Source organism: Fringilla coelebs, assembly GCF_963513975.1.
Source record: "Fringilla coelebs genome assembly, contig: SCAFFOLD_38, whole genome shotgun sequence".
NCBI lineage: Eukaryota > Metazoa > Chordata > Aves > Passeriformes > Fringillidae > Fringilla > Fringilla coelebs.
This window is the reverse complement of record NW_028167583.1, coordinates 399,828-420,848: the sequence shown is the minus strand read 5'-3', so window position 1 is coordinate 420,848 and position 21,021 is coordinate 399,828. Positions and strand designations below refer to the sequence as shown.

Sequence of the window (21,021 nt, the reverse complement as noted above, 5' to 3'; positions counted from 1 at the left end):
TTCCCCCAGCCCTTGCTGGCCCCAGGGGCTGAAGGCATTTGTGGTCCCTCAGGTTCATGTCCCCACAGCAACAGCATGGGGGTGCTCCCCCCGGCTCTGTGCAATGCAAACAGGGGCTCCTGAGCCACTGCTGCCATGTCTGTGCCTGCAAGGATGGGGCACCTGTGTGAGCTGGGGGAGAAGCCAGGGCTGCAGAGGGGGGATGTTGTTGGCAGCTCCATGAGGACGCTCTGCTGCCCTGGGCTGTCCAGCACACTGGGGATGGATCAGTCCCTGCTCTGCTGCTCCTTCCTGTCTCCCCCAGGGCCCTTGCAGAGCACCAGCCATGCTGTTTGTCCCCAGCCTGCCCAGGGCAAGCAAGGGGCTGCTCATGGGGGTTTTCTGTGCTGAGCATTGGCCTGGGTGAGTTCTTGAGGGAGCCTGGGCAAGGAGCCTGGAGAAGACAATATTAAAAAACTTAAAGAAAGAAAAAGACCCTCCAAAATGAAGCCAACAAGACGTATCAAAGATTATTTTATTACAAGTGATTTGCAGAAATGGAACAGCAGTTTAATGTTTCTGAAACCATCCAGTGATCAGTCTCCACACTGCAGCCTTGAGTTCCTGGTTCCTCAGGCTGTAGATGACGGGGTTCAGGACTGGAGGCACCACCGAGTACAGAACTGACAGGGTCAGATCCAGGGATTGGGAGGACATGGAGGGGGGCTTCAAGTAGTAAAATATACCAGTGCTGAGGAACAGAGAGACCACAGCCAGGTGAGGGAGGCTGGTGGAAAAGGCTTTGTGCTGTCCCTGCTCAGAGGGGATCCTCAGCACAGCCCTGAAGATCTGCACATAGGAGAAAACAATGAACACAAAACAGCCAAATACCAAGGAGGCACTAACTGCAAGAAGCCTGAGTTCCCTGAGGTAGGATTTGGAGCAGGAGAGTTTGATGATCTGGGGAATTTCACAGAAGAACTGGCCCAGGGCATTGCCATGGCACAGGGGCAGGGAAAATGTATTGGCCGTGTGCAGCAGTGAATAGAGGAATGCACTGGCCCAGGCAGCTGCTGCCATGTGGGCACAAGCTCTGCTGCCCAGGAGGGTCCCGTAGTGCAGGGGTTTGCAGATGGACACATAGCGGTCGTAACACATGATGGTCAGGAGGAAAAACTCTACTGAAATGAAATATCCAAAAAAAAAAGAGCTGTGCAGCACATCCTGTGTAGGAGATGATCCTGGTGTCCCAGAGGGAATTGTGCATGGCTTTGGGGACAATGGTACAGATTGAGCCCAGATCAGTGAGGGCCAGGTTGAGCAGGAAGAAGTACATGGGGTTGTGCAGGTGGTGGCCGCAGGCTATGGCGCTGATGATGAGGCCATTGCCCAGGAGGGCAGCCAGGGAGATGCCCAGCAAGAGGCAGAAGTGCAGGAGCTGCAGCTGCCATGTGTCTGCCAATGTCAGCAGGAGGAAGTGGCCGATGGAGCTGCTGTTGGACAGCTGCAGTGCCTTGGCATGGGGATATGTAAAAAAAGTAACCATTAAATACTTTGGTTAGGAGAGAACTTTAAATATCCCAGCACAGCCTGAGGCCACTTTTCCCCCCACTGCCTGCCCAGGGCACTGTTCCCTGGAGCTGTCTCTTCCAGCAGCTGCTTCCCTGTGTCCAGGGCTGAGCCTTGCCAGTGCTGCCAGGGCCCAGCCCAGCCCTGGGGCCTCAGCTCTGCCCTCAGACCCCTCCCAGGTCAGGCACTGCCCAGGGGCAGCTCTGGCTCTGCAGGCTCTGATGGCAACATGAGAGTAATCCTGGGAAGGCTGGAAAAGTGACTCTAATGCTGCCTGTAAGGGGCCCTTTGCTGATTTCTGTAACTGCCTGCTTTATTCAGATCTTAGAATTTATTTTTTTTTTTCAGCCTGAACTGAGGGATGAACAACTCTGTGCAATTTCCCATCCCATCAAACCAGAGCAGTAGATTAAAAAGCAGGATTTGCTCTTTTATGCAGCCCCTGTCTCACTGTGTTCCCTATATAATCTACTTGGAAATCTTCTGGAGTTAAATGTCATGCTAGGAGCGGTCCTGAAGAATGCAGCATCCTCCCCACACAAGGAGAACAATTCCAAGCCTTACCAGCTGTCTTCACCTACACAGATCTTGTCCCCCAGTTCTGGAAGCAGCTCCCAGGGCTGGCTGAGAGCTGTCCCTGGCAGGCAGCTGAGTCACTGCCCCAGCACAGCACCCTGGGCTGCAGGACCCTGCTCTGCGGGACAGCCCTGGGCACCCCTGGCTGCTCTGCACAAGAGAGAATCAGAGAATGTACTCACAGAGTCTGCAGGCATTGGGATGTTTCAGCTTTAGGAGATGGCTCCAGGAGCTGCAGCTGCATTGTCCTGCAGCCAGAGGTTCCTGTGCCAAGGGTTGGTAGTGATTCAGCCCCAGGCACTTCTCAGCACCTTCCCAGCCCTGACTGATTGAAGCTCTCTGTGCCTCTGTGCTGTGCCCAGGGTGGCTGCAGGTAGTGCCCCAGCCCTGCTGGGCTGGGAGAGGAGCTGCTCATTAAGAGAAATGTGCTTTCGAAGCTTTTCTTGGTTACCAGGAGCTGCCTCTGTGCCAGGAGCCCAGCCCAGCTCAGCAGCACAGACACAGCACAAGGACTTTAATGACCCTCTGGGGCTTTGGTGCTCAGGCCCTGAACATCAGTCCCTGAGAGGGAGCAGAAGAAAACTCTCCAGAACTCCCAGTCAGAATCCAACTCCAAAGTTTCTTTCACTTTTAATGGGTCCCACTGAGGGACATGACTGAGAAAGTGTCCCCAGGCCCCAGGCAGAGCAGAGAACTGGAGGCAGTGATGACAGGTGGGGACAAAGAGAAGCCAAGTCTTGGTGCCCTGGGGCACAGGAGGGTCTGTGCCACCAAGGGCTGTGAGGAGACACCTTGTCCTGAGGCACTGGGGCCTCCTGGCACAGCCCCAGCCAGGCTGGGCACTGTCAGTCCCTTGTCCTGCCCTCTGCATGCCCCGCTAGCCCACATCCCAGTGGCCTCAAGGATCTGCAGGAAGGAGTCCCTGGGGAGCCTTGCTCAGGAATGGCCCTGGGGGCTCCTCAATGCTTCCAGGGACTGCAGGTTTTTCGATGGACTTTGGGGTTTGGCTTTTGCCTTGGAGTCTCTATGAGGTTTGTGCAATCATGGCCTCCAGTTTTCTGCTGTAATTAGTCCCTGGAGGGGCTTTGTCAGTAACAACACTCAGTGGGGCTCATTAATGCTTCAAGGTACTTCTCTTATTTTAAGGTACTTGGTGTTTTCCTTTTGATACAGACTGTGTGAGAGCTTTGTGCAATCATGGCCCCAATTATCTGCTTTAACGAGTCCCTTGAGAGCTTTGTACTGACACTCAGTGGGGCTCATTAATGCTCTGAGATACTAAAAGTTTTTAAGGTACTTTGGATTTTCCTTTCTACTCTGAATCGCCGAGAGATTTTTGTGCCATCCTGGCCACCAATTCTCTCCTCCAAGGAGTCCATGAGGAGCCTGTGTTGGGGATGGACCTCAGTGGACCCCATTCATGCTTTAAGACACTCCAGGATTTACCTCTGACTTTGACTCTGGAAAGGTTTGTTGTGCAATCTCCTCTCAGGCCCTGAGGTTCCAGAGTTCAGCTCCAAATGTACCACGGGGCTCATTAGGATCAAAGAAGTCCTGACAAACCATGGCTTTGCCTTGATTTCCCTCTGCTCCAGTGTAGTTCATCAGGAAGTTCTTTTTCTATGGTATGGGAAAATATTTCAAAGAGCTTCTAATAAAAATAATAATTCCTATTTTACTGTGTGTCTTTTTCTTGTTAGAGCAGATTGCAGCATTCTGGGAGTGATACTGACCCAGGGACTCTCCTGAGGAGGTCTGGCCTGGTCAGAGAAGCTGTGCCTTGAGGTCTGACCCAGTGTGGACAATCTTGGCCCACGTTCCCCAACCCCATCCTGTCTCTTCTCTGTCACCTGGGACCAGCTTTGCTCTCTTTGCCTTACTGCTGGCTGCAGTAAGGCAAAGAGAGCTTTTTCTTCTTTTATGTTAGCAGTCTAAAACTCTTAAGTTCCCTACTGAAAACAGATACCCTCCTCGATTTTGTGCCAAGCCCTAGATGCCACCAAGAGCACTCCAGACCTGCCCTGGGCCAGCTGTGAGGGTGTGTGGAGGCCCAGGGGCCTACCATTGTAGTCTCAGTCCCCCAGGCATTTAGGGCTGGTCCCAAGTAAGAGGAATAGGCTTTCATGCTAACATGAGAAGCTTGCTTCTCTCATAGATCTTTACACGCACATGCTGATTTATGTAAAGTTATGATACCCGATTGGCCCGCAGCCCAATTACCCTAGCTCAACCCCTATTGTCCATGTTTGGTTAGTCCTTAGAATGTTTTCCTCTCTCTGTCCCTTCATTGGCTCTCGTTTGCTGCATTCCTCCACCCCTGATTCCCTACTGGCAGACCTGACCTCGGACCACTTGTCTGCCCCATTTTCCCCTGCACCAGGGGCTCCCTGACCCTCAACTCCACCCTCAGTATCCCATATAAGACCCTGTGCCCTCAGCTTACACTGTGTGTTCGTCCCTGGACCCTTTTTTTCTCTGTACCCTGTTCCTGTACCAATAAACCCATTGTGCTGGAGATCATACAAAAACCCATCCTGCCTCTTCTGGCAGGTTTCTGAGGTAGCAGTGAGCTTTGGGCTCAAGAGTGCTGGACGCTCCAGGGGCCTCAGTAGCACCACAACAGTTCACATGGCACCCAAACAAGGACATGATTTTTTGAGTTCCCTGTGAGCTTCTCCAGCAGTGATCCTCCCAGCCAGACGTCACTGGAAGCTGTACGCCTTCGGGTCATCAGCAACACTGAAGTGAGAGTCAAGTTTTATCGAGTCTCAGTGAAGTGGAAGTCGACAATCCCTTCAACATCTGTGGGACCAACTTCACTGACAGCCCCACAAAACCACTTTGGTTGAAGATTGTGCCTGTGAGACTGAGAGTGAGTGACTGAGTGGCAGAGAGCTGCCAATGGCTCGGGCTTTTGATTTTCTGTTCCTGTGAGTGGGCACTCCCTCTTCCACTGGGGGCAGCTATGGGAAATAATCAGTCCCAAGCTGAAAAGGATGTTTTTTAAAGTTTCAGGGAGTTTTGAATTTAGAGGGGAGTTTGTGCTCTGAGAGGAGTTTAAAGCATTTTGTTCACTGGTTGTTTAAGGAGTTTCCTGATATCTCTGTTGATACTATCTATCAGTTATCGTTTTGGGATGCTGTTGGGGAAAAGCTTTACATTTTACAAACACAAGGGATGCTAAAAGTTGGGAGATTTTATCCATTGTTTCATTCAATTTATGTCAGTTGGGATCAATTTATGTCAATTTATGGGATCGTTTCATGAGTTCATGGTTCCAACCCTTTGTCCTGGTTTATCCAATCCTCTCCCCAGGTTCCCAAACCCAAGTTCCCAAAGAACAGGACGGGAGATGGAGCCCATGCTTTGGCACAGAATAGCCATTTGCCACCTGCCATCTCCCCTCCTTTTCTGTCCTTTCCTCAGGGTGGTAAGTGGCCATGTTGCCCTGAGATCTTCCCTCGCCCACATTCTCACATCCTCTAGTCCAAATCCTCCTTCCTATAAATCACAAGATGGCAATACTCCTGTGAGAGAGACTGCCATTTCAGATTCCCTCCTGCCTTCCTCCCCATTTCCCGGCGATGGGTCCCACCTTAACATAGAGTTCTGCCCCCATGTCGGGTCCATCCCCTGTCACTGGAAAGCTCCTCACCAACACAGGCTTCACCTCTCCACTCCTGGGTCCCTCCTCCAGTCCAGCCACTGCCGGTTCCCACATCATGGAACTGGATGTGGGGCCGACTGGAAGGAAGCCATTTTGGCTACCAAAGGCCTTTGACACCGGGCATTGCCATTCGGCAGAAAGGCCCATGCCTCTGCCAGCACACCCGCTTCCTCTGCGAGGAAGAGAGCAATAGCTTACCCAAGAGTGAGGATGAGCCCAAGGATTCTTGGCAGGGAATGTGGAGAAAAGCTGCAAAGGAGGGGGACTGGGAGATGGTATCCAAGATTCAGGTGGCATCAGTGCAGTATAAACAGGGGCCAAAACCTTAGTGGGAATCTATTCCCCACAGGGAAATGAAGGATTTAGGAAAGGATGCAAAGGATTATGGGAGGGGTTCTCCCTATTTTAACAATTTGCTGGATGCGACATTTACAACCCACACAATGGTGCCATACAATTCAAAACAGTGTATGAAAATTATATTGTCACCTGCTGAGTTTATTTTGTGGAAAATACTTTAGATAAATAAACTTAATGAGTTACCATAAGGTTATGTTAGGGAAAAAGGGCGACAACACCTCACAATGGACTGCATTACCAGGGGAGAAGACTATACTAGAATGCAATGTCAGGCTGAAGTCCTCCCCTGGTCAATACTGGAAGATCTCAAAGGTGCTGCATGGTCTGCCCTCCTCCAAACACCTGATGCTTCTACATCCCACATTGACTTCACTGACATTCAGCAGGGCCTGGACAAGAACTATATCAAGTTTGCAGATCAGCTTATGAAAGCGCTGGAAAAACAGGTAAGCAATCAAAAGGTCCAGGATTATCTTATTAGCAAATTAGCTTTCTCTAATGCCAGTATTGACTGCAAAAAGGTTCTGCACGCCCTCTCCCTGACCCTGAGCTGACCATCGCTCAGATGGTTGACCCTTGCATTTGCCAAGCAGTCTCAGACTGTGACTCCAGCCTAGCCAAGGCCACTGGCCAGGGTGCAATGGAAGCGCTGGTTGCAGCAACCGTGCTTCCCCACAATACAGAATGTAATAAAGGCAGTGGAAGCTGTTATAGCTGCGGGAAACCTGGACATGCAGCAAAAGACTGTAAATACAAGAATTTTAACCGGTCCCGTTTTTTACCCTCAGTCCCACAGCTATTGCCCAAACTGTTCCTGAAGCCAACACAACCAGCCCTGGGGAAACTCCCAGCAGAGCATGGAACGACCCTGAGTGATGACACAAAATGTAAGGTTGTTCCATCCCACCCTTCCATCGGTGATAGATGTCCTAGGCTACAATATAAAGATGCATTCTCTTCCCATCCTCAAGAGCCATTGAAAGCAGGAGGGGCATTGTTTTTCCTTATCTCCTGTTAATGGGCCCATCAATGCCTTGCCACATGACTCAGAGATAACTTCCTCCGGGAGCCATTTCTGTTTCATGGACACACCTCATGACTCATAAAATGATATAGGCTCATTGTGAGATGCTCCACCCAGGGGGGAGGAGGTAAGCATCCCATCTGGATATAATCTGGGATTTGGGACAGACCAAGCTGCTTTTGCGCTGGATTTCCCAGAGGAACAGCCGCCTTTTCCACTGGATCTTCAGACGAAGACTATACCCTTCTACAGAATCACTGCTCCAACAGAACCGCATCTGCCACTCCAGGAGTTCTGCAGCCATCATTCCAACTGGACTGCTACCAACACCCTGACCAACAGGGTGTCAGGTTGTATTCTGACTTTGTCAGTGGCTTTTCTTTTATATTATTGCATGAATTTTGTTTAGGGTTTTTTTTTCTTTTCCAAATGAATTGTATTTCTGATTTATAGTCTCTCACTGGTTTTACTTTCAAACCAGAACAAATGGAAAAGCCTGAGTCGACTTCCTGAAGAAAAACCCTACTCAGGAACCACCTGCTCAGTCCAGGCTGCCTGGAATGGTGTCACCTTTCTGCAAGGGACAGTGTGAGCAGAAATGATCTCTGGAAGCAGAATTCTCTGAGTCTTGCAGCTGAATTCTTCTGTCCCTGTCATTTCCCCGGATCTCTGTTGCAGATGGAAGCTGCTGGTGCCAGGCTCACCTTTAAGCTCTCTCTTGAATGCAAACAGATGTTCCCAGATGTGTCAAGTAGGATTTGCTCAATGTTTCTACAATTTTCCATGTTTCTACAAGTTTCCATGTTTCTCATGGAACAAAGGGGCCTTTTTGGGCACTGAGGGGGTGACGTGGAAGGAAGGAATCAATTGTGACCCTGGGGTGCCATGGAACCAAGGGGCCATGGTGACACAGCAGGGCCACGTGGATCCAGTGGTCCATTGTGACACTGTGGATCCAAGGAGACCATGGAGACACCCCCAGAACCTCATGGAACAAAGGAGCGCATGGTGACACAGCGGGACTGCATGGAGCCAATGGTCCATGGTGACACTGCCCATCCAAGGAGGCCACTGGGACACTGCAGAAGCTCATAGAGCGAGAGAGGTCATTGTGACACTGAAGAACATCATGGCACCAAATATCCATGGTGACACAGCAGGGCATCATGGGAACCAAGGAACCTCTGTTGGCAGTAGGGAAACTCATGGAACCAGGGGCCCTTGTGGCACTGCAGAACCAACAGAGCTGCTGGACCTTGTCCCCTGGCCCTGCACAGCTCCTTGGGAGGCACAGAAGGAGCAGCACCCTGGGAGTCTCAGGAATGCCCCTCTGGGATCCATGGCACACACTCCCAGGGGCTGGAATTCTAGTTCTCAGCCAGGAAAAGATGGTCCTGCCCTTGAAGGCAAAGCTCTGAAGAAGGAGCCAAAAGCCAAGTGGAGCAAGATCTTACAGTTACATTTTACTTCCAGCCTTCATAACTTCACCCATGGTTGCTGTAGCTCGTGGATTGGGAATTAAACCAGGGCGGGGTCATTGGTGGGAGCTGCCCTGGCTCAAGAGAGACACTGAGAGGGAAACAGAGCAGGCAAAGAGAGATGGGAGAGAAAGGAGGACACAAACACAATCAGCTGAGAAGGGGACATTCTGAAAAAGAAATTGGAACTGACTGAAAATGAATGGGACAGAAATCAATAATTCTGGAAGTTTTATATACCATCAAAACAGATCACACCCACCCAGCCCCATACAATCCGGATCCCAATACCCACAAATTTGGATGCCACTTCTCCCAATCTCCTTCCGACCCCATCTTGCCCTGTAGGCTGCTGAACTGAGCAATTTTGGCACGGGACTGAGTTTTTCTGAGGTAGGAATAAGGCATTTTTACATGGGATAGAGCCCTTTTGGGGTAAGATTGAGGTGTTTTCCGTGGTATTGAATAATTTTGAGGTGACAGACCAGTCCATCTTGAATTCTGGAGTGCAAAGAGATGGAGAGCACTTCCTGAAATCCCCCAAGAGCCCACAAGTCCTACAGAGCATGTCCCAAAACCAAAAATTCCACCTCAAATGCCTGTTAAAAGTGGGACTTTAGACATCCTTGATCAATTAATTTCTTTTTAGTCCTATTTCAAGTGTTTTAAAGTGATAAAGACAAATCAGAAAAATATTAGGGCCCAACCAAAAGAATACCCAGCTAGGTGTCTTCCCAGCATGGATCACAGGGAATGCGGGTCACCAGGGCTCTGACCAATGTGGGTCCTCCAATGGAGGATGAAGCTGGAGCAGTGCACAAAGCTCTTCCAGCAGTTGGGGCACTCACAGGCCTTCCCTTACTGGTGCCTCCATTGGTGTCTGGTCAAGTGAGAGCTTCTGGAGAAGCTCTTCCCACACTGGGGACACTCATAGGGCCTCTCCCCGGTGTGGATTTGCCTGTGGATGCTGAGGGTGGAGCCTTGCTTGAAGCCCTTCCTGCAGTCGGGGCCGCAGAAGGGCCTCTCCTCTCTGTGAATCTGCTGGTGCAGGAGGAGATTGGAGCTGGTCTGAAACCTCTTCTGACACTCAGGACACTCATAGGGCCTCTCTCCAGTGTGGATGCACTGGTGGATGACAAGGGCAGAGCTGCAGCTGAAGCCCTTCCCACACTCCTCCCACTGCTAGGGCCATTCCCCAGTGTGGATCATCTGGTGGCTGATCAGGTTGCTGCTCTGCCTGAAGCTCTTCCCACACTCCAAGCCCTTGTGGGGCTTCTCCCCTTCATGAAACTGCTCATGGGCCACCAGCTCCGAGCTCTGGCTGAAGCTCTGTCCACCTTCCTGGCCCAGGGTGGGTCTTTCCTCCTCAGAGCACCCTGGGCTGGCTTTGCAGCCCCTCCTCCTGTGGGATCTCCATGACTTTTCCTCCTTGTTGGAATTCTGCATCATGGCACCACTCAAAACAGCCTCTTACATGAGGTTCTGCCTTGGGGATTTGTTCTCCCTGGTCTCCATCCTCAGCTCCTTCCTTGGGGGAGGAAGGACAAAAAGAGGATGGGATTTACCTCCGTGCCAGAGGGAAGGGGAAGGAGATCCCCCAGTGCATCCCCAGAAGGACGGTGTTGGCAGCAGGGCTGTCCTGCAGCCGAGGGCCATGCTGGGCTGGGAAATGGAGCAGGAGAGAGAGTCAAAGGGGCACTGACTTCCTCCTCACCTGCCTGGGTGTCTCCAGGTACTGGGAAGGATGAAAGTTTGACAAGGACATCTCACAGATATGTATGCTTAGCAGAAAGATTTTTTAATGTAGAATCTGAAGAAGGAATAGAAATGAAAGCAAGTTTTGATATAGAAGAAAAGAATTGCTGAGCCAGTTTTACTGGATAACCAAGGAGGCAAAGGGTATGTTAGTTAGAAGGGGTTTTTTATGACTTAGAGGAAAAATAAACCCACCTCAAACAGAAGATGTTTTTACCAAGCAGAAAGATAGCACAGGCAAACAAGTCAGCAAATGTGACAAGTAGAAAAAAGGTCTCAGAATTTTCCACTGCAAGAAAACTGAAAAACAACTTCTAGCTTAAACTGTAATGTACTAACTTTTAGTGATTGGAGAATAGTAACATGAATATGGTAACTCTAGTAGTTATGATAGGCTATAGATAATAGTTAAGGTATAGATTGGTTCTACTGTATTAAGATGCTGAGCAAAGAAAAGATATAATGTGTTGTAACCTAAACTAAGGGGTCTCCAGGCCTGCCTGCAGCTGAGCTGACACCTTTAGGCACAGGCTCTGTTGCCCATGACCCTGGACAGCTGTAACACTGTGGATACAAAAAACTGCATTTTGAAGAGCCCCTGGAGTCCCACATCTCTCATTTAGACTCTTACACCTGGTGCCAGCACCACCCAGATCTGGTGTTTGCTGGCACTGCCACTACTCAGATCCAGCAATTTCCTGGTGCTGGCACAGCCCAAGTGCAGCAATTTGCTGGCACAGAAAGCCAAAACCAGGCAAATTGCTGGTACCTACAGCAACCCGATCTCATGTTTGCTGACACCACCAGCGCCCAGATCCGGAATTTTTCAAATAATTGCTGGCACAGAAAGTTAACATTTCTCAATTTCCCAGTGGCAGCACATTCCCCGCCAAGACCTGGAGTACACTGGCACTGCCAGTGCCTACATCTGGCAAATTCTCTTTTCTGGCACCACCCATGTCCAGCAATTTGCTGGCAAAGAAAGCTAAAACCTGGCAATTTCCTGTGGTCAAAAGCACCCAAACTGCTGTTTGCTGGCAGCAGAACCCCAGGAAGGAAGGAAGTGAAGAATGAAGGAAAAGAGGAAGGGGTCCCAATGCAGTCCTGCCTGGAGCCTGAAATGGGCTGTTTGCTGGCACTGCCAGTGCCCAGATCTGGAAATTTCCCTATTCTGGCACAGCCCAAGTGCAGCAATTTGTTGGCACAGAAACCTAAAACCCGGCAACTTCCTGCTACCGGGTGTGGTACCTCCCACATCTTGTGTTTGCTACACCAGTGCCCAGATTTGGAAATTTCCTGGTACCAGCAGAGCCCAAATCCAGCAGATTTCTGTTGCTGGCAACGAAACGACCCAGATCTGGTGTTTGCTGGCAGTGCCAGTGCTCAGATCTGAAAACTTTCTGCTGCCAGCACAGCCCAAGTCCAGTGATTTGCTGGCACAGAAAGGCAAAATTTGGAAATTTCCAGGTTCTGGCTCCAGCACATCCAGATCTGGTGTTTGCTGGGACCGCCAGTGCCCAGATTTGGAAATTTCCCGGTGCCTTCACTTCCCAGGTCTAGAATTTGGTTTTAGCTAGCTTAGGCAAAGAAGTTCCTTTAGACTGTGATTTTGCTTTTTCTTGGAACTGTTTAAACCTGCCCTGGACTGAAACCCCAGAAAAACACCGGCAGCTCACAGCTGTGGCCCACCGAGCACTGGCACGCTGCATTCCAGCGCCAGAAGGACGTAGAAGAGACCGAGTGAGCCAACTACAACCCACAAAGGACTTTCTGAATTTGCCATATTTCTGAATTTGCCATCTCTTCAGATCTGTGAGAGGTTTTATTTAATACTGTTCCTTTTTCATGCTTGTTAATACTTTACTTGTCAAATAAACTGGGGTTTTTTCCACTTTTCTCGAGGGAAGATTTTTCCTGAACTAGTAGGGGGAGGGGTCGCTTGAACTTGCTTTCTAGACTGACCCCTTTTGGAGGTTTCCTCCCTAAATTTGCCCTAAAGCAGCACAAACAGTCACAATGAAAACTTCACCAGTGGCACAACTCCCCAGCCAGCCAGGAAAAGAAAGGACATGTAAAGTTCTCCAAACATTTGTCCTGCTTTGCTGCAAAAGTCCTGCTGCACACACAGTGCAGTGTGGAAAGCCAAGAGAAGCTGCAGCTGGTGGCAAATCTTGTGACAGAAGCTCGACCTTGTTCTCCACGAGAGGTTCTTCAGAAGAGCAGAGAGGAGAAGATTCCTGGAAAACTGAAACAGCTTTCCAGAAGTGAAATGAAAATGAGACAATCCTAGATGTTTTCCTCTATTTATTTCTATGCTTCCCGTTTCTATATTGCACTACTTCTCAATCCCATTTATTCCAAATGCACCTCACCTCTAAGTCCGGTGACTTAGTGAGTTTTAGACACCCTAAAATACCATGGGCCACACACCGTTTTCCTTCCCCTGTTTTTACTGGAAAGCAACACTGGAGATGTAAGTGCAGTGCTGGGGTCAGGTAGGAATCCTACACCAAGGGAAGGTGCCCCGGCAGTGTTTGACCCTCAGCAAGGACAATGCACAGCAGCAAGCGAGGGGATTGCTTTGCCAGCGTGCAGGAGTCAGGGCTCTGGATCTGGGCTCAACGCTGCAAAGTTCCCGTGTTTGGACAGACTCAGGGGCTGTCCCCGGGGCGCGCGGGGCTCGGCCGTGGGGCTCGTGGGGCGAGCGGGGAACGGACACGGGGACGAACGGCCCCGGTGCTTCAGTTGCAGCAGCGGCAGCGGCGGCGGCAGCAGCAGCAACAGCGGCGGCAGCGGCGGCGGCGGCAGCAGCGGCGACAGCGGCAGCAAAAAGAGATTATCTCTCTTTTCTTTCTCTTTCTCTTTCCCTTTCTCTTTCTCTCCCTTTCCCACTGTCGGGCGCCCCTCCCTCGGGCTCTGTTCCCCGGACTCCCTCTCCTCTCGCCGCCTCCCTCTCCCCGTGCTGGGCCGGGCCATGCCCCCGGCCCGCCCCCGGCCCCGGGCGGGGCTGCCCCGTGCCCGGCCCCGGGCGTCCCGCCGCGGTCTCGCCTCCGCCCGGCTCTGGCCGTGCTGGCGGTGGCGCTGCTGGGCGGGCATCCATGCTTGGGGCTGGGGCGGCATTGCCGCCCTTTACCTCCGCCTGGCCCGAGCCCGGCCCCGGCCCCGAACCCGGCCTCAGCCCCGGGCCCGACCCCGACCCCGACCCCGACCCCGGCCCCGGCTCCTCCCGGGGCCCGCGGAGGACCCACGCGGCGCGGCCGCTCCCGCCGCCTCGGCTGCGGCTTCCCCGCCCCGAGCTCCGCCGCTCGGCAGCGCGGCCGCCGGCCCCGAGCCTCCCGTGCCGCGTTCCAAGGACCGAACGCCTGGGCATGGCCGGCCCGGGGCGGGTGAGGGGCGCTCGGGGGCCGTTGCTGGCCCCGGGCCGAGCGCTGACAGCCGCGTCCCGCCCGCAGGGAAGGCGCAGGAGGCCCTGCAGGAGCGGTACCGGCTGGGTTCGCTGCTGGGGCGCGGCGGCTTCGGCAGCGTCTTCGCGGCCACGCGGCTCTCGGATGGCGCCAAGGTGAGCGGCGGGGCCGGCGGCGGGCAGAGGAGGAGGATGGGGCTGGGGCTGTGCAGGGCGGGCGGCGAGCTCATCCCGCTGCTGCCCTTGGCTTGCAGGTGGCCATCAAAAAGGTGCCACGGAACCGCGTCCGGCACTGGGGCGAACTGGTGAGTGAGCGGGGCCAGCGGCAGAAGCCGGGGCTGCCGGGCAGGGATGAGCCGAGGCCCGGCAGGGTGGAAGCCACCAGGACGGCTGGAGGGGGAGTGGGAGTGGGGCCAGCGCAGGGCGCAGAGCAGCCTGGGCTGGGTGAGGGCTTCCCCAGGCCTGGCACGGCATCGGCCCCCACTGACGGCATCGTGCTCCTCCCGCAGCCCGACGGCACCAGTGCACCGCTGGAGGTGGTGCTGCTGGCCAAGGTGTCCACCGGCTTCCCTGGTGTGGTCCAGCTGCTGGAATGGCTGGAGCTCCCCAACTACATCGTTATGGTGCTGGAGCGGCCAGAGCGGTGTCAGGACCTGCGGGATTTCATTCAGTCACGAGGGTTCCTGCCCGAGGAGGAGGCGCGGGAGCTGTTCCGCCAGGTGCTGGAGGCCGTGCGGCACTGCACCAGCTGCGGGGTCCTGCACCGCGACATCAAACCAGGGAACATCCTGGTTGACCTGGCCACCAGGCAGGCCAAATTGATTGACTTTGGCTGTGGCACCTACCTGCAAGACACAGCCTACACTCACTTTGAAGGTGAGCCTCCACAGGCGTGTGCTCCAGGTGCTGGCATCTCATGGCCCAGCACCTCCCAGCCCTGCTGGCTGTGGCAGCAGGGATTCTCCTTTTTGCTGCCAGTCAGGGGCCAGAGTCTTCAGCTGAGTTGCTTTAGAGCGGGGCTGGGTGTGGCGCCATCATCCAGCCTTGCTGGCAGCCTTTGCCAGCCCCTCTGCACAGGACTGGGGCTGGGCTGGGGAAGCCAGCCCGATAAAAACCCCCGTGGGTGGGGGTGGCAGAGAGGGGGGCTGGAACCTGTGCCCCAGCCAGTTTAGTGTGCAGGCGAGTGCAGGAGTGCTCCACTCACCCTGTTTGCCTTGGCTTCATAATATTTTTGGGGCAATGCAGGCAGGGAGGATAAGGGCATGTTTTTTCCCCAGCACAGAGGGGGTTTTTCCTTTGCATTTCATGGTCAGGCCTAGACAGGGCTGCCCTCAGTGGCTTCTTTTCCAACCCCAAGTTTGTGCACAAGTCCCAAATGCTGGCAAGAGGGCAGTGGTCACCCTGTGTGCCACTGGGGCAGCCCCTGCACGCCCAGGGATGCTGGGGCAGGGCTCTGGGAGCAGCAGCATCCCTCTGCTGAACTCCATCTGTATTCCATAGGAACACCGTCATACAGCCCCCCGGAATGGAATAACTTTGGCTGGTACCACGGCGAGCCAGCAACGATCTGGTCCCTGGGCATCCTGCTGCACCAGATGGTCTGCGGGGAGCACCCTTTCAGGAGGGGCTGGAACATCTGCTGGGGCCAGCTCTCGCTGCCAGAAGGGCTCTCTCAAGGTGGATCCTCTTCTCCGGGCACAGGGAGAATACCAGTGCTGGGAGCCAGCAGCAGGCTCGTGAGCATCCTGCTCTGGCAGCTGCTGAGGAGGTGGCACATGTCCTGCTCTCCTCCAGAACAGGGAATGGATGGGAAAGTTCAGGCCCAGTTCTGAGCGCCTCCAGAATGGCCTGGGCATGGGAATAGTGGGGCAAAGCAGACAGGAGCCTTCTCTAGCTGATGGCAGTTTCTCCTTTTTCTCCGCAGAGTGCAAAGATCTGATCAGGTGGTGTTTATCCGTGCACTTCTTGGACAGACCCACATTAGAAGACCTTTTCTGTGATCCTTGGGTGCAGGATATTCCTCTACCATAGCAGAAGGGAGAGAGCCCCAGGCACACTTTGATCCATGGCCCTGGTAAGTTCCAGCTCCACACATGCCTGGGCAATCAGAAGCAAAGGAACCCAGACCTTTTTGTCCTGCCTGTGTCACTGCCCCGGGCTCATGGGATGGGAACACGCAGCCCTTGTGCTGGAGCTGAGCTGCTCTGCCCAGCCCTGGTGGCCGCCATCCAAGCTGGTTTTGCTTGTCCTGGTTCCCTGACAGCTGGGGCCCTGGGCAGAGCCCTGAGAGCCTGGTCTTACCAGGCTCTGGGGAGATTGGCTGGGGTGGGTAGGAAATGGGAGTGGGCTCCTGGCCCTGCCAACAGCCTTCAGCACCCACCGTGGCCTGGGCTGGGGCTGGGGCAGCCAGCCCGACACAAAGAAAGGCCCATGGTGGGAGCAGAGGTGGGACTCCAGAAGCTGTGCACAGCTGCTTTGCTTTGCAGGCAAGGAAGGGCTTGGGCTGCTCCACTGCCCTTGTTTGCTTTGGGATCACCATGATTTTGGTGGGCAGAGATTAGGGCAAGAGAGAAAGTGTGGGCTTCCCTCCCCCATGGCTGGGTTTTTCTCTAGCATGTAGGGGTTAGGCCTTCCTCAATGCCCTGACAGAGAGAAGAATTTTTACCTTGTTTCTTGTTTTCCCTTTTTGTCTCTAATCTGTTTTCAATAATGTGTTGTTTGTTTTTCCAAAAGAAGCATTCTAGGTGGTCCAGTGTGGATGGGGAAGTGCTTGGGAGCAGCTGTGGAGTGGATGGGCCGTGCCCTTGGAGAAGGCTGAGGCCATGGTTTGGGAGCAGCTTTTCTTCCAGCTGTGGATGGCGTGAGGTGGGTCCCTGTGTGCTTGGCAGGGTGGGATCAGAGCTTTTGGGAGATGGCAGCGAGCACAGGAGCATCCCACTCTGGGCAGCTGCTGAGGGCTGGATGTGCCGTGGCTGGCTGCAGGCTGGGCACATGTCCTGCCCTCCTGCTCTGCTGCCAAAGGCAGCAGGGATGGGCAGCTCTGGGCACAGCTCTGGGCACAGCCAGCATGGCCTGGGCACCGCAGGCCTTGGCACAAGGGGACAGGAGCCCTCAGCTGACGGGCAGTTTCTGCTTTCTCTCCTTGCAGCCAGGCTCTGTGGGTGCTGAGGCTGCTCTGGGCCCTGCCAGGGCTCTGCTGGGCTCAGCCCTGGGCCCAGCTGGGCTGGCTCTGCCCTCACATTGCTCTGACAGCTTTGCATCAGACGAGCCCCTTCCGAGCACAGCGCCTGAGCTTTCTGCTTTGGCAGGTGAGTGAGACTCTGCTGCAGGCCCAGAGATTGCAGCTGGGGACACACATCCAATTGGCAAGGACCCAGACTCTGCACAGTCCCAGCTGAATGCCTGGATCTGCACAGGGTGTTTTGTGTGTCCCATTCTTCCTTCTTTATTGGCTGGAATTGTGCAGTTGCACTTTCTTCCTCCTCCAGAAGTGCCACGAGTGGGCCAAAGCTGGCGAGTGGGCCGTGTTCCTGAGGCAGTGCAGGCTGGAGCTGATGGATGGAGAATTGCCCTTCTGCACTTCCCAACCAGAACAAAAAGCCGTAAGTGGGACTTGGTATCTTTAGAGAAATCCCTTACAGTTTCAAAGGGAATGTGCAGCTCATTACCAGGGTGAGAAGGCAGGGCATCTTCTAAAGGATTTGGGGTTTGACAGAGTTTCCATTCGTAGTCCTGCTTGGAGCTGTAAGGGCAAAAAGCAATTTCCTCTTGCTTTCACCACAATTTCAAATGCCAGTGTTGGAAATAAAGGCCAAAATGTTTTAAAAGGATGCTGAGGTCAATAAGATGGATCCATACCATCAGAACATTTACAATGTAAATAACTGAGTTCTTTTTCTAAAAAGATCATTTACCTCTTAATGCAAAGTTACAGAAGTTTTTTCACTAACACTTGGGTTTTGTTTTTATCTTTCCCATGTTATACAGTTTTTTTTTTTCTTTTCCCTTTTTTTCCTTTAGATAGAAAACATTTTCTACAAGAGGAATGTCCTTTGCTCCTGGTTCCCGTGTGGAGCAGCTCCCTTCCTGCTGGATGAGCTGCTCAGGCAGAGCCCGGCAGCTCCTGGCCCTGCAGGGCTGAGGCTTTTCCCCGTTGCTGGGCACAGACTGATGGAGCAGCACTGCTGAACACGGGCACACCCAGAGGGACCAGCAGCAGCTGCCTTTGGCCACCTGAGGCTCCAAGGCCCAAACTCTGAGCAGACAGGGCTGGAAGAGACTGGCAGGCTCCCTGTTGGCTGTGCTGCCCCACTTGTGCCCGGCCCAGCTTTGCTTGGGGCAGAGGGAGAACAAGGGGCAGCTCCCTGCCAGCCCCAGCCCAGGGACCCCTCCAGCCCCGGGGCTTGGGGCACTGTCAGCACCTGCTGCTCCAGCCAGGGCTTCTGCTGGCCCTGACAGCAACACCCAAAGTGGGGCTGATCCCGAGGGAGCAGCAGCAGGGCCTGGATCTGATCCCTGACTCTGGGCCAGGGCTGCACAAATGACCCCACAGCAGCAGCAGCAGCAGCAGCAGATGGAGCTGACTTTGAGCACAGCCCCTGCCCCTCTTCCCTGCCGTGTGCAGCAGTGTCACAGCAGCCTGAGGCACCTGGGAGCCCCCAGTGCCAGCAGGGACTTGAGATGGCAGCCCTGGGCTCCTGGAGGTTGTGCAGGGAGCGGAGCTGGGGACTCCCTGTGCATGTGGAGCTTCCAGATGGAAAAGGCTGCTGTGCCCAGGCAGCTCCAAGGGCACAGAAAGGAGGGTCTGGAGCACTGGATCTGTGCCAGTCCCACAGTCCTGGGCAGCAGGCAGTGAGCCCTGGGGGAACAGAGGGCACAGCAAGAGGGACAGAAGCAGGCAAGGTCAGAGACTGGAGAGAGCCAGGCCCGGGAGCAGGAACAGCTGCTCCATTGCACTCTTGGAGAAAGCTCTTGGCTGGTTCAAAGCGCTGAAAGGCGTGAGGGGCAGAGAGGAGGCCACAGCAAACAATGCTCCTGTTTGCACAGCCTCCCCTCTCCGTGTCCCAGCAGGAATTGGATGGACTGTATTCATCTCTGCGAGTCGTCTCGTTCAGCATGAGCAGCTCAGCACCAGGAGCTGAAGGAGCTGAAGCCTCAGGCCACAGGAGCTGGGCAAGAGGGAACTTTGTGAGCAAAGTCATGCTGCTAAAACAGACCCAGCTGAATGCAGTGGATATAATCATGGAATCACAGAATCCTTTCAGTTGGAAAAGACCTCTGAGCTCCCCCAGTGCAGCCGGTCAGCCAGCAGTGCCAAGGCCAGCACTAAACCACGTCCCTGAAGTGCCAAGGCCTGGACAAGAGCCCTGAGTGAGACCTGGACAGCAGCCCTGAGCCAAAGGTGCCTCTGGATGAACCTTCCAGCCAAAGGTTATCTTTGTATCTGCTCCCTAATGAAATGTGCATGATCATTAGCACTGTGATAGATGTAGGCACTCCTTAGGGAAACATGTATTGACCTTTCTGTATTTAGGAGCCAGACAAGGCCATGGAATCTGACATCTGGCCTTGTTTGGGGCTGAAGGATCAAAGTCAGCTGCCTTGGTTCCTCCTGGAGCCCTGGCCAGACTTTGGGAGGGATCCAAGAGGAGGATGAACCCAGATGTTCCCGCACTGGAAGTGCTGTCAGTTTGTTCATTCAGCCCTGTCAGAGCTGGGCCCTCTCCCAGCGGGGTTGGAGCCTCACCTGTGGCTGGAGGCACCTGCAGGAATTCCCAGTGCCCAGGAGTGGCTCTGCAGCCCTGGGCTGTGACAGCTTCCCCCAGCTGCTGGGTGGATCTGGGGGATGGGAAAGGCTGAGGGTAAATGCTGCTGGATCTGTGTTAATCACTGCAGGCAATATTTGGTGGGGATGATTGGGTGCATTGCTGAGCTGCTCCTTTTGTGATTCTTTGCTGCTCTGAGCTGCAGTAAATGACACTGATTCCTTCAGCTGGAGTCTGTGTCTTTGGTGCTGACCCTGCCCACTTGTAAAACAAAAGTGGCACAGTCTGGCCAGATGACAACAAAATGTCACTTGTTCAGTGTAAATGTGAGGAATCAGTCCCATCAGGAATTCCCAAATGGGAAGCCCTTCCCTGGAGTTCCCTGGCTCTGGAGTGGGCTGAGGTTGGAGCACCGTGTGAGCAGTGGGGCAGTCGGTTAAAAGAGGCTGCACCCCTGGATGTCTTCAAATGCATCCAGAAAGTGCATATGGGAAAGGAAATGAACTTGTGCGTTTGGGCAGACAAAGATGAATTCGTTAAGAGTACATTGGAAACAGCACCTCCAGAAGGAACAATTATTGTTGGAATGCTCCCACATGGAGCAACAGAAAATGGTCTTAATCTTGAGCACAGATGCATTTTGCAAGTGAAATATCAATATAATATATAACTATATACGTATTTATAGTATAATAAGGCCTTAAAAATGTATTTTATATGTATTTGTATATTTATATATATTTTATATATGTATATGTCTATATCTATCTATATCTTTATTTCTAAAACAATATGTACATGTAAACTAATAACAATGTGAAATAGTGTTGACAATACTAATTTGGTAGCTTTGGCTGCTCAGGGATGTAACACTAAATACCCTACAGAACAGGATTGGCCAGGACCCTAATGTCAGTGGTCAACTTTGGGAGATTGTATACAATGAGAAAAAGAGGAAGGGATGAAATTGGCTATTTTTACAGGGTTTGCTGATACTGTGCTGCAGAGTGCTTTGTCTGTTCCTGTGAAAAATACAGTGATGAAGCCTGCAGGGTTTTTCATGTAGCAGACTATCCACAAGCTGCAGGATTGGTTGAAGGGGTGAAGGGGTTGTTAAAAGAGCAGTTGAAAGAATGAAGAGATGGGAACCTGTGCCCATGGAGAACCCATCTCCCAAATGTGCTCCATGCCCTTAACAATGGCCCACTGGGGAAATGGAAACCCCCTGGCTGTGCACGGCTGCACCCAATTTGCAAATGCAGCCATGGGCAGTGAGACTTGGACTGCCTGGGAAATTGTTGTGGCTGTGATGGCCCCTGGCAGGGCCAGCCCAGAGGCTGCAGGGCTGGGCCTTCCTGCGCTGGAATGAATTAGGATAAATTCAAAGCAAATGAGAGCTGTCAATACTGAAACAGGAATTCAGATTCCTCCAGGACACTTTGCTT

At 53.1% G+C, this 21,021-nt stretch overlaps 1 pseudogene across 1 annotated transcript; it reads right to left on the bottom strand.

Moving 5' to 3' along the window:
• Positions 1 to 549: 549 nt before the first annotated feature.
• On the bottom strand, positions 550 to 5,743 carry LOC311165742 (olfactory receptor 14I1-like; annotated as a pseudogene). Its single transcript has 2 exons — positions 5,720 to 5,743; positions 550 to 1,492 (listed from the first exon to the last, which is right to left on the bottom strand). The product of its transcript is annotated as an olfactory receptor 14I1-like (transcript).
• Positions 5,744 to 21,021: the final 15,278 nt, after the last annotated feature.